This window comes from Lagenorhynchus albirostris, chromosome 13 (assembly GCF_949774975.1).
Source record: "Lagenorhynchus albirostris chromosome 13, mLagAlb1.1, whole genome shotgun sequence".
Lineage (NCBI taxonomy): Eukaryota > Metazoa > Chordata > Mammalia > Artiodactyla > Delphinidae > Lagenorhynchus > Lagenorhynchus albirostris.
Window position 1 is genome coordinate 4,618,303 of NC_083107.1, and position 14,475 is coordinate 4,632,777.

Genomic DNA, 14,475 nt, shown 5'->3' on the forward strand with positions numbered 1-14,475 from the left:
ATAATCAAACAACAACAAAACCTGGAGGTAGGGGAGGGGGAGAATCAGTATCAAGAATTACTACAAAGTTATTTAAAATGTCCAGTTGTTAACAACAATAATAAAAATGATACTCTATGCTGTCTACAGAAGATAGAGTTTTAGATTCAAAGATACAAGTAGATTGACTGTAAAAGGGTTAAAAATGGTACACCATGCAAGCAACTGGTAAGAGAGCCAGAGTGGCTACACAAACACCAGACAAAATAAACATGAAGACTGAAAAAATGTTACTAGAGATAAAGAGGGACATTTTATAAAAATAAAAAGGTCAGTTCATCAAGAGGATATAGCAATTATAAACCTAACCTGTATCAAGTGGGATTAATCCCAGGAATGCAAGCTGTTTTAACATACAAATGTCATTTAATATAATACATCATCTCAATAAAGGACAAAGCCACATGGCCATCTCAATAGACCAGGCAAAGGCGTTTGACAAAATCTAACACTGATTTTAAGAATACTCAACAAACTATGAATAAAAGGGAACTTCCTCAATATGATAAAGGACATCTATAAAAAATCTGCAGCCAACATCATTCTTAATAATGAAGACTAAATGAATTCCTCATAAGATCAGAAACCAGATAAGAATGTCCAATCTTGTCACTTCTGTTCAGCATTCTAGTAGAGGTTCTAGCCAGGGCAATGGACAAATGAAGGATGTCCAAGTGGGAAGGGGAAAAGTAAAACTATCTTTATTTACATATGACATGACCTCTTATATAGAAAATCCTAAATAATTGACTAAAATACTGTTAGATCTAATATAGAAGTTTAGCAAATTTGCAAGATATGACACATACCAAAGTAAATTGTATTTTACAGTAAAATGAACACAACGAACTAAAATTGAAAAGGCAATGCCATTTACAATAACATCAAAAACTAAAATTATTAAGAATACTCTCAATAAAAGAGATGTAAAACTTGTATTCGGAAAAACAAAGTGTTGGAAGCAGTCAAAGAAGATTTAAATGTAGAAGTCTTCTTATCTGTGGAAGATACATTCCAAGACCTGCACTGGATCCTGAAACAGCCGATGGTACCTAACCCTATAGATACTGCGTTTTTATCCTTACATACCTACTTATGATAAAGTTAAATTATAAATTAGGCACAGTAAGAGATTAACAACAATAACTAATAATAAAATAGAACAATTGTAACAATATAATGTAATGTAAGTTATGTGAATGTGGTCTCTCTCAAAATATCTTATTGTGCAATTTAATGCCTTTTTCCCTCTTAACTAAGCACTTTTACAGTTTGAGGCGTGACAGCAAAAGTAGGACACATTTCTTTTTCCTTCTTCATAATTTCACAGACAGAAGATTCATTTTTACTGTAGGTCTTAGCCACCTCACTATATGATTTTTTTTCTCCTTTCTTATTAAGTTGAGAACTTTCACCTTTTCACTTAAAGGAAGAACTTTATGGCTTCTCTTTAGCATATCTGAATTGCCAGCATCACTATTCTTGCGCTTTGGAGTCACTGTTAAACAAAATAAGGGTCACCTGAGCACAATCACTGTATGCAACACCAGGACGATCAATCCGATAACCTAGACAAGGCTACTTAGTGACCAACAGCAGGATATATATACTGGAAGAAAGGATGATTCACTTCCTGAGCTGGATGGAGCAGGACACAACTCAAGATTTCTTCACGCTGCTTACAACGGCGCTCCATTTAGAACGTATGAATTGTTTATTTCTGGAATTTTCCACTTAATAGTTTTGGACCAAGGTTGACCAAGGGTAACAAAAACCACAGAAAGGAAAACCACAGATAAGGAGGGAAAGACCTCCTTGTTCATGGGTCAAAAGACAATATTGTTAACACGGCAATACTCCCCCAAATGATCTACAGATTCAACACAATCTCTATCAAAATCCTAGGTGTCTTTTTTCTATTTTAGAAATTGACAAACTGGTCCTGAAATTCATATGGAATGTGCCTATAAGAGCCAAAAAAATATTGAAACAAGAAAACAAAGTTGGAAGATTCATACTTCCCAATGTCAAAAACTTGCTACAAAGCTACAGTAATTAGAATAATGTGGCACTTTCATCAGAAAGTACATATAGATAAATAGAACAGAATTGAGAAAGCAGAAATAAACCCTCATATTTATGGTCAATTGATTTCTGACAAGTGTTCTAAGACAATTAATTTGATAGGTAAAAAAAAATGACTTTTTCAACAAATGGCGCTGGAAAACTTGAATATGCACATATAAAAGAATAAAGATGTACTCCTTTTTAATACCATACACAAAAATTAATTTAAAATGGATCATGGACTAAACGTAAGAGCTATACCCTAAAATTCATAGGAAAAAACCAGGAGTAAATTTTGATGATCTTGGATTAGACAAAACTTTCTTATATACACACCAAAACCCATAACCAACAAAAGAAAAAAGTAGATAAATTGGACTTCATCAAAATTTAAAAACAAAAACCAAAAAACACTATACTACCAAGGGAGTGAAAAGAGACAACTCACAGAATGGGAAAAAAATACTTTCAAATCACATATTTGATAAGAGACTTGTATTCTGAATCTATTAATAGCTCTTAAAATGCAATAATAAAAAGATAAGTAATCCAATTTAAAAATGGACAAAGGATCTGAAAAGACATCTCTCAAAAAAAGATACACAAATGAGCAGCAAGCACATGAAAAAAAGCTCAACGTCATTAGTCCTAAGGGAGATACATACAGAAATACATACAAATCAAAACCACAATGAGATAGCGTTCACATTCACTAGAACACTGGGCAAAAAAAGCCAACCAAACAAACAGAAAACAAGTAATAACCAATGTTGTCAGTGCTGGCAAGGATCAAGGATGTGGTGGAAATAAGTGCTATTGGAAATCTAAAATGGTGCCGTTTTATCTGTTTATCAAATGTTAAACATGGAGTTACCTATGACCCAACAATTCCACTCATAAATATATACCCAAGAAAAATGAAAACATATATCCAGTCAAAAACTCGTACATGAATATTTTTAGCAGCATCATTCACAACAGCCAAATAGTGGAAACAACCCAAATGCCTATCAAATGTTGAATGGATAAGTAAAATGTGGAATATCTATACCATGGAATGAAGTGCTGATATAGGTTACAATGTGGATGATTTTGAAAAAATTATGATAAATGAAAGGAGCCAGTCACAAAAGACCATAAGACTCTTTTAGTATGACATGTCCAAGACAGGCAAATCTGAAGAGACAGAAAGTAGATTAGTTGTTGCCTAGGGCTGAGGTGAGGGAAGTGGAGGCAGGGGATGGAGAGCCACTGTTCATGGCTGTGAAGTGTTCTTTGGGTTGATAAAATATTCTAAACTTGTGATGATGCTGCCACAGCTCTACGAGTATACTGAAAACTCTTTGAATTGTATACCTGAAATGGGTGCATGGTATAGATTGTGAACTATATCTCAATAAATCTCCTTTAAAAAACTAGGAAGTGGGACAGAGAAGGGGGTTCATTTGTTATTACTCAGCAGCCATAGCTTCACAAGGAAACGCAATTGGTGCCTTGGTCACATGGGGCATCTTCCAGAAAGCCCTGTGGAATCACCATGCTTCAGAAAGTTCTACAGGAGATGCAGAAGAAGAGAAAGGATTTATCCGGAGGGTCCTTACTATCTCCTGTCTCTTAATGGTCCACCTTTGACCCACAGGGCATTAACTTGATATATTCCGGATGTGTTTACGGAGTACCTATGGAAGCCTGATGGTACACCTTGCAATGGGGGGCTTCACATTGGCCTGGAAGCAGGAGGAGGAGCCATAGCCTCCTTGGGTCCAGCCAGGCTAAGACCATGGAGGGCTTGATCCTGCAGGAGCCATTGATACGACCCACCCCACATATACATACAATACTGCAGCCCAAGGGGTCAGAACTGGAGCATGAGCTGCAGGTTCTTGCATGAAACAACATGATGCTGCTCATCACTGGTCATGAAAGATAATCTCAAAGCACATGGAGAGGGCTTCCCTGGTGGCGCAGTGGTTGAGAGTCTGCCTGCCGAAGCAGGGGACACGGGTTCGTGCCCTGGGCCGGGAGGATCACACATGCCGCGGAGCGGCTGGGCCCGTGAGCCATGGCCGCTGAGCCTGCGCATCCGGAGCCTGTGCTTCGCAACGGGAGAGGCCACAACAGTGAGAGGCCCGCGTACCGCAAAAAAAAAAGAACACATTTTATGTGGTGCAGGATTCCCTGATTAGAACCAAGAGGATGCAGACATTTGGGGGAGTGGTCAGGGCAATCGATAAGAAGATGTCTTTTAAATTCAATCCTCATAGTTTAATTGAAACAAGCACTTCCTGGTGTGTCTACATGGTAATAAGATCCAAATGATAATTATTGGTTAACTTAATTCCTTGGGAAAGATCAATTCATGAGGCATCAGAGCACCACAGAACTGCTGACACTTCCCTGACTATAATTGTACATAGAAAAAGAGATTTGAAATATGAAGGAGGAAAAAGCTCAGCTTATACTTGCAAAGCAGAGCACTAAAGGAATTATTCTGGAATTTCAGGTCAACAGCAAGCTACTGAATTATCTGAAGCTTTTGGTCTAATTATCCAGATAACTGTATTAGCAGTAGAAACCTTGCTTGCTCAGACCATCTGTGGTGCCAGGTCCCAAGAACCCTTGTGATCCTTGTCATCTGCTCTTCTAAACCGGTCTACTCAGAGTCCAGTGGTGGGGAGAGAATGACATCCTCTCCCCAGTGGATCCCTTGTAATTTAAGCGACCAAATCCGGTCTACCGTCATGAGACTAATTAAGGGGTGGTGCACCCAGCAGGGAATCACCTATTACCCAGGGCTTCAGCTGTGCACAGCTGGGAGCAGAGTTTTGGGGGGTTGATTTTCTTTCCTTTTCACCCTCAGTTTCCCAAAGCAACTTCTGTCTTAGAAAAGTTCCAAAACAAACAAGAGCAAAACTGACTGTTCTGTGCCTTCCCATGATGAAGTGGAAAATCATCTCCCTCCAAGAATAGTTTTAAACAAAATGATCAGCACATCTTTTCTTCCTTCCCATAGTATGTGGTATAATTGACCTTACTGGAAGGTATCTGCACAGCACTTCTGGAACTGAAGTATTTGTTGCTTGCCTCTGAGCTCTTGTTACTTTTGGGGGGCTCGAACTTTATTCTTTTTTTAGGAAGAAAGAAGAAGAAGAAAGCAATGATAGAGAATTGGTCAGCGCCGTCCAGAAACATGACTTGCTTTCCAAGCCCACAGCTAGCAATTAAGCTGGATGACCTCAGATCAAGGCCTGGCACATCATACCCCTAAACTGAAAGCCAGCATCCTGAGCTGGAGTGAAGTCAAGAGCTTTGACCCTGTTTTCAGGACAGAAAAGCCAAGCTCTGTCTCCGCTTCCCAGAGTCAAACTACTACTACTCAGAGGGTGCTGCAGAAGGGTGTAATCAACTCTGGGAGATTCCACATTGTGAGGAGGAGAGGAGAGGCACCATGGTGGTGCAGGTGGATGGGACTGGGCATGAATGTGGGCTTTGAAATGGAACAGGTCTTCACTCCAGAGTATGGCTAGTGTCATGGTCTTACAATTCTAATGTGATTGCTTCCCTAAGGGAGTGTAGAGGAGAGAAGCTTGAAGTTGTGCGATCCTGGTTGTGTCCTAAACACCTCCAAGCTTCAGCTGCCTTATTGATGATAATATTGATGGTGATGGTGATGATAGTGATGATGGTGATGGTGGTGGTGGTGATGGTGATGGTGGTGATGGTGATGATGGTGGTGGTGGTGGTGATGGTGGTGGTGGTGATGGTGATGGTGGTGATGGTGATGATGGTGGTGGTGGTGGTGATGGTGGTGGTGGTGATGGTGGTGGTGGTAATGGTGTGATGGTGGTGGTAGTGGTGATGGTGGTGGTGGTGATGATGGTGGTGGTGATGGTGATGGTGGTGATGGTGATGATGGTGGTGGTGGTGGTGGTGGTGATGATGACTATCTTAAAGATGGTGTGACGATGAAGTGACATAACATATGACAGAGAGGGAAATGCTTAGTACATATTAGATACCAGATGAATTTTAGATTCATTTTATTTCAAAGAGATTATGAACTCTATATAGGCAGAAGGTTTCTATCCCTTTGTATTCACCATAGTTCCTAAGCAATTTCTTTTCCACAACATCCCCTAAATGAATGAAACGGATGATGGAACTAAGACAGCAGGTGATTTAAAATGAAATGCTTCATCTTACTCTACCTACACACATTATCGCCAGTCGCAGCTGCTCAGAAGATGAGTCATAACGTTAGTTGAACCCAGACTAACGTGGTGAGCTAGCATCTGTACTTTCCCCCCTCTTTCTTCTCTGTTTCAGGAGTGTCACCTCCCTCCCCAATCCACTGCCACCATCACTGGTACTAAGAATGTCTAGTAGGTCGGTTCTCCCTCTCTTCTCTCTGAAATTACACCTGCTTTTCTTTCTTGCCTCAATTCCCTTAGGGTGGCTTTGACATTGGATGTCAAGGAGCACTGATTCTGTCGATGGTGGGTGACATCAAGGAGAGGCTGCCTTTGTTAGCCCAGGAGAATTGCTGGTGGGTATTCAGGCATTTTGGTTAGGTGGAAGTGACAGATACAGGCTAGTGAGATGTGGCGATATCACGGGCCAGAGGAGGTTTCCAACCTTCTCCTCTAATTGGGCTTCAAGGACACAGATGGATGTGGAAAAAGCATAGCTGTGACCTTTTTTCACAATTCATCCTCAAGGAACCCACTTGCATGCTAGTAAACCACTGACAAATCCCATTTTCTGTGACTCAATGCAAGTGTGAGAACTCCAAGAGAAGAACTCATAGAGATGGGGCTTGTCTGCTGGCTGGGAAGACTGAAGGTTCCCAGAGCTGAAGGTGTGTCATCCCAACAGCATCTGTGGGACTGGGATGTAGAGGAGTAAAAAAAGATTCTTTTCTTTAAATTAATTTTTATTGGAGTTTAGGGGCTTTCCTGGTGGTGCAGTGGTTAAGAATCCGCCTGCCAATGCAGGGGACACCAGTTCGAGCCCTGGTCTGGGAAGATCCCACATGCTGTGGAGCAATTAAGCCCTCGAGCCACAACTACGGAGCCCGCAAACCACAGCTACTGAAGCCCACGCACCTAGAGCCCATGCTCCTCAACAAGAGAAGCCACCGCAATGAGAAGCCCGCACACCTCAATGAAGAGTAGCCCCCGCTCGCCGCAACTAGAGAAAGCCCACGCGCAGCAACAAAGACCCAATGCAGCCAAAAATTTTAAAAATTAAATTTAATTTAAAAACTTTAAAAAACATTTTTTATTGGAGTACAGTTGCTTTACAGTGTTGTGTTAGTTTCTGCTGTGCAGCAAAGTGAATCAGCTCTGCGTATACATATAACCCCTCTTTTTGGGATTTCCTTCCGTTTAGGTCACCACAGAGCATTGAGTAGAGTTCCTTGTGCTCTACAGCAGGTTCTCATTAGTACTCTATTTTATACATAGTAGTGTACGTATATCAATCCTAATCTCCCAATTCATCCCACCTCCCCCCCCAAAATTCTTGAGAATTCATTTTTCCTTTGGAATTCAAAGATCAGACTGGTGCCTGACCCTCAGCAGGATATCATTGAAAGTAGGAGACCGGCTGGACCAGAGGAGAAACAGTAGGTGCAGCGGCGGGAAAGTGGGCATCTGATTCCCCGTGAGGTGGGTGAATCACAGTGGAAAAACTGGCCATGAGGGGCTTCACTGCGTGGGGCAGGAGATGAGGGGTATCCAGAGAAGGCATGACCTGAGTCAGGTGCATCAGGAGCAGTGGAGCTCCTGGTGGGATCTGGGGGTTGGGGGAGGGTGTGCAAAGAACCCACAAGAATGCCTCAAACAGAAGGAGCCAGACGTTTGGCATCACGTAGAAGAAAGGGCATTCCACCAGTAAGAGAGAATTTCAAAGAGCATCATCTGAGTTAAAGAAACTCTTTCCTCCTTCTCCTTTCTCCTCCCTCTAAACACAGCGAAGGAAAAGGCCGAAGCAGACAGGAGGAAGTAGAACAGGAGGGGAAAATAGACCACACTCTCGGTCCCATTGCCGGTCGGACCTAAGCTGGGGTAAAAGGAGAAGTCTGAACTGGACTGGAGACTAAAGTTTTGATATTAGATTAAAGTAGTCTTTTAAATTTTTTATTTTAAAATTAACATAGAACAAAATCGGCCTTTTGGGTGCACGACTGTATGAATTTTAACACATATAGATTCACACCATCACCAAGGAAGGCAGGTTACTTTCTTGCACTCTCCTTTTGTGTGTCCCCTTTTCACACCTTCCTCCACCCCTAACCCCTGGAAACCACAGATCTCTTCTCTGCCGCGGTTTTGGTTCCCTGCAAATGTCATATAAATGGAAAAATGTAACCTTTTGAAGTTAGATGTTTTACACTCAGCCTTATGCTTTGAGATTCAGCCTAGCTGCTGTGTGTCTCAGTAGTACGTTCTTTTTTATTTCTACGAAGGGTTTAATTTTTGCAGGTACAACTATTGAGTGATCGATGCACCCTATGCCAGGTATCACTCGCTTACCTCTGAGCCCCAAATTCACCATTCAGTATCTGCTACACGGAATAGACTGGATTTTTGAAGCGTTTATCCCTTCCGGCGAGTACAGCGTTGAGCTCCATCAGTGGAGAGAGCTGGAAGGGCCTTGCAGGAGGGCCTTCCTGGTTCCAGCTGTTGTGTTTTGTGTTATTCTTCCTGTTGCTGCACCATCAGTCAGCAGCATGGGTGTGTGACATCTGTTGGTGCCCTGCCCAAGCTGTGCACACAGAGGAAATTACCTCTTAGGCACCTTGCAGTCCTGGCCTCTCATGGACACCGTGCAGTCCAAGCCTCCGGCCCACGTGGCCCTCCGCATTCCCCCCTGCACCCCTGCCGCGGCTTTGGCTCACCTGCACACCAAAACTTTGGTCCCTGAAGCTCCCACAATGCGGACCCGGGTGCTCCAGACCTCATGCCCACAGCCGTGCCCCCATTCATGCCATGAGTCCGTCCACCAGCCATGGCTTGCTCTGTCCTGGGAGTCTGCTGGCTGCTTTCCAGCAACTGTGGACTAGCTCTGGCCCAGGCAACTAAGAGAACTTTGCCATTCAGTGGGCAATATCTCACCTTCTCTAACAATGTCTGAACCCCAGACTTGGGGAGGGGACTCCTTCCAAGTTTGTCTCCCTACTCTCCTTCAGCCCCAAGATACTCTGGAGTTCTACTGACATCTCTATACTCACTCTCTTATAGCCAAATAATTGTTTATATTAAAGATTCCCTTTAAAAATTACTGTGTGGTTTCTGTCTCCTGATTGGAGCCAAACTGATACACACTAGTTGAAGGTCGTTGAGTTGTTTCCAGATACTGATGATTTTGACCAGAGCTGCTATAAACATTCATGTACAGAGTATATGTACGTATGTGAACATAATTTTCATTTCTCTGGGACTGATATCTAGGAATGGGATTTCTGGAATATATAGTAAGTGGATGTTTCACTTTGTAAGGAGGTGTTAAGCTGTTTTGTAGAATGGCTGGACCATTTGCTTTCCATGAGAAGTATATGAGAGCTCCAGGTATCCATGTCATCATCTGCATCTGGTATTGTCAATTTTTTTTTTCTTTTTGGGGGGGCTATTTTAATTTACGTTTTCCTAATAGATATTGATGTTGCACATCTTTTTATGGGCTTATTTGCCATCTATGTATCCTTTTTAGTAAATTGTCTATTCAAATTTTTTGCTCCTTTTGTTAAATTGGGTAGTTTGCTTTTTATTATTGAATTTAGAGAGATCTTTACATATTCTGGTTACAAATCCTTCACTGGATATGTGATTTTCAAATATTTTCTACATGCTTAAGGCTTGTTTTTTCATTATTTTGACAGTATTTTTCTCATAACAAATGTTTTTAATTTTTTGAAATCCAATTTACTAATCTTTTTTCTTATAGGTCATGCTTTTGGTGACATATCTAAGAACTCTGCCTAATCTCAGGTCATATTTTCTTCTAAAATTTTTATAGGTTTAGTTTTACATCTAGATCTATGGTCCATTTTGAGTTAATGTTTGTGTAAGGTTTTAAGTTCATCTTATTGCATATGATGGCCAATTATTTAACACCCTTTGTTTAAAACTCTGTCCTTTCTTCATTGAATTACCTTTCACACTTTATCAAGACTCAACAGGCCATATCTGTATGGGTGTATTTTTGCACTCTTGATTTTGTTTTATTGATCTATTACTTAGCCAATATAGCATTGTCTTGATTGCTGTAAATTTATATTGATTTATAAAGTTGAGTAGTGTAATTCCTCCAACTTTATTTTCTTTTGCAAATTGCTCTGATTTTTTTTTAAATTTATTTATTTGTTTTTATTTTTGGCCGCATTGGGTCTTTGTTGCTGCATGCGGGCTTTCTCTAGTTGCGGCGAGTGGGGGCTACTCTTTGTTGCAGTGCATGGACTTCTCACTGCGGTGGCTTCTCTTGTTGCGGAGCATGGGCTCTAGGCGCGTGGGCTTCAGTAGTTGTGGCACGTGGGCTCAGTAGTTGTGGCTCGTGGGCTCTAGAGAGCAGGCTCAGTAGTCGTGGTGCACGGGCTTCCTTGCTCCGCGGCATGTGGGATCTTCCCGGACCGGGGCTCGAACCCGTATCTCCTGCACTGGCAGGCAGATTCTTAACCACTGCGCCACTAGGGAAGTCCCTGCTTTGATTATTTTAGGTTATTTACTTTTCCATTAAAATTTTAGAATCAGTTTGCCTGGATCTACAAAAAATTCTTCTTGGATACTGAAGGAAATTATGTTAAACTTCTAAATCAATTTGGGGAGAATTTATTTGAGAATCTGTTGTGGATTTGTCTATTTCTTCATTTAGTTCTGTCAGTTTTTGTTGCATGTATTTTGAAACTCTGATGTTAGGTGCATACACATTGAAGACTGTTATGTCTTTTTGGCAAATTCATCTTTTTATCATCTTTATCCCTGGTAATTTCCTTTTCTCTGAAGTCTCCTTAAGCTGATGTTAATATAAGCACTCTAACATTCCTTTAAATGTTGTTTATAATATGTTTATATCTAACCTTTTACTTTCAACCTGCTTATATCATTATATTTGAAATGTGTTTATTGCAGAGGGATATAGTTGAAATGCAGTCATTTAAAAAAGTGTGTTCTAATAATCTTGGTCTTCTACTTACTATGTTTATACATTTGACATTTGATATAATTATTAATATATTTGGGTTTATGTCTACCATTTTATTGTTTGATTTCTGTTTATTTCCTCAGTTACTTGTTCCTCTATTTTCCTTTTCCTTTCTTCTTTTGGGTTATTTAAACACTTTTATTAGTCCATTTAAATTCATCTATTATGTCTTAACAATACTTGTTTTTCATTTGTTTGTTTGTTTTAGTGGTTGCTCAAGGGATTAAAGTATGTTTTCACTTTTTTCTTAGAATCAATATTTTACCGTTTCAAGTAGGATGTAGTTACCTAACCACCACACAAGTTCCCCTACTCTGTCCCTTTTATGTTGCACTTGACTTATATATCACACCTACCTACATCAAAAATTCCATCAGAAAAGGTTATCACATTTTGCTTTCAATGGATTGTATCCCGAATATTTAAAATATTATGTCATGCAACTCTGGCTCTTGTTGAAATCCTATGTACAATGCTATTTTTGTTTAAGCAGGCAACTGACCTAGTTGGATTCAAGCCCAAAATTCTAACCAGCCTTGTGGTTTCAATGTCAGTTCTATTTCACTGTCCTTCAGTTCTATTTAGACTTGTCCCTGGAACTCAGGAAGCAGTCTATCCTATAGTTTAATTCTCAGAGTTTATGGGATTCTATTTGGGGTCAGACTCATGCATGTGCAGCTTGGGGATGAGCCTTGGAGTTTGTAAGCAGCTTTACAGGTTTGCTTTCCCGAGCTCCTCGCTGTCAGCACTCTGCACAGTACTTTCAGGTTCTATAGGTCTCTTGTCTTCCTCTCTGTAGTTCTCTGGCAAGAGTGCTGGTGCGTTAAGTACTCCACCCTGCAGTGCACTTCCCCCCACTGCTTCCACCTCCCCAGCCAAGTGGTAAGAGAGACAAAAAAAAAAAAATCAATAGAGATTTGCCACACCTTGAGACCACAGCTCCTTGTATCAAAATGGACAATTCTCCCTCCTAGAGAGATATAGGCTCTTGAGGACCCCTCTTTTCTCTGCTTTTGTTGGTGTCACTGATGCCAACACAGGATTGCACAGGGGCTAGGAAGGAAGAGAATATAGAAAGGAAACTATACGGGAGTGTTAGGAAACACCTTTCCCAGTCTTCAAGGCAGAACTAGAGGGCTTCTTCTGGAACTAGTGTTAACACTAAGGTCCACTCCTGGGTTTTGGACTGTGCTGAGTCTAAACTAAGAGATATTGGAGGAAAATAAAATCGTGGAACTTTGAATTCTTGTCTTCTCCAATCTTCCTGCTTTGATGTACTTTTCAAAATCCTCAAACTGATTTTTATATGCACTTTATTCAGGTTTCATAGCTACAATGAGTGGGAAAGGTAGGGGGCTGTGTGCTTACTCCATCTTACCTGGAGCTTCAATCTGGAAATGATATAGATAGTAAATGTGGGTACTAAACCCCAAAAGAGACCAGGAAAGCTCTTGGTGAGGTCGCCTGAGACATCATCCAGGGTCAGTAAGGACTATTCTACAATGTGCACTAGAGGTAAGATGACCACCGTCCAAAGTAGGATACATTTTCAGAGTAAGAAATTATACTTGGTCTATGAAAATTATACCTGGACAACAGGTGTAAAGCCGGAACCAGAATATACGGACACCTTGTTTAGAAGGTGTGGTGGGAATCCATTATCCCTTCTCATTGTATTCTACTGAGATCCACTGTTTAAGTACCATCAGTCTTCTGTATATAGAAAACTTGTTTTGGTTGTCCACTTTGTTTTGACTGATTTACACGTAATAACTGGAAATAAAACCTTGTCCTAAATGTTAATTTGTCATTCTTAGCATACCCACTCACCCGGAAGAGTGTATTCTGTAAAAGATAGACCCAGATAGTTTCTTTTTTGTGTGTATGCATAATCTGGGGATCATTTTGAGTTTGGTTAAGCTAAGAACAACACTCTGGACCTCTGGATATATCAGTTACAGCCATCCTAATTTTAGAATAAAATAAATCTGGACACACTGGCCAAAAGGGGTTTCTGAGTCTTAGATCTCTGAGAGTGGCTGGCAGGAAAACCAGGGCTTCTAGTCATCACCAGAACACAAGGACACGATGACAGTGTGGGTCCTTCCCTTCTGAGACCCTACAATGAGCTTTTCCCGCAAGAAAATTCCTCCAGGAATAATTTATACCCTTTAACTCATCTTTAACTTTATCACTGAAATTCCCAACAAAGATGTTGCTTGGTGCCAAAACCACAGTGGTTTTTGTGATGTGGGTGTCTCTGTGCAAAAAGACCTCAAAAGCCTTTCACACAGGCACCCAGCAGTGGCCAGATGGCAATGACTCTGAGCCCCTCCAAACCTGGATCACGTTCGGACAAGCGGATGGGACACGTTAAATGTGAACGTGTCCAGAGATCGCTTTTCTTTATTGCTCAAATAAATCGCGCCCTTCTATCGGGGAAGACGAAGCATGAGTGTTGTACCTTCATGTGAGACTAGAACGCCCTGTGAACTGCACATTGAACTCTCATCAGGAAAACACTGGTGAGAACGAAAGGAGCCTCATCTACGTGGAACAGCTTCTTGGTCCTCTGGCCTAAGGCCCATCACTTAGGAGGAACTCAAGGAGACCAGATAGTCAGGAAGCACATGGGGGCCACCAGCCTCGAGAGGCAAGGGCTCAGACTTAAGCACTGTTCAAGCCTCAGTCTTGCTGTCCTTTAACCAGTGTAGACATTTATTTTCCAGACTTTTGTCCTGGCTTCTGCCTTTCTACTTTGCACATAACTGCTGGTCTGTTCCTTGTCTCCTCCAAATCATCTTGGCCTAATTGGTTCCTACTTCCTATGGCCCAGAGTAAAGTTGTGTACTTCATGCCCTGCGCAAAGGCCAAGGCAACAAGGATGAGCTGAACTTGGCCCCACTCTTCTCCCCAAGCCCTGTGTCCTGGCTCAGGGCTACACGGGTCCCGAGGAAGGGGCTCTTCCTTCCAGCTCTCACAAGGACACAGTAGAGAGGAACCATGGCCCTGGCTGCTCCTTGCCCCTGGTCTCTGCCTCTCCGACTTGCTTTCTGTGCTCCAGAGAATGGGTGAACACGGAATAAGAATTGTCTTCTTCACAGAGACGGTTTAGGCAAAGTTGAAATCACTTGTTTCTAATAAAATAATATTTATTTGACTGCAAAG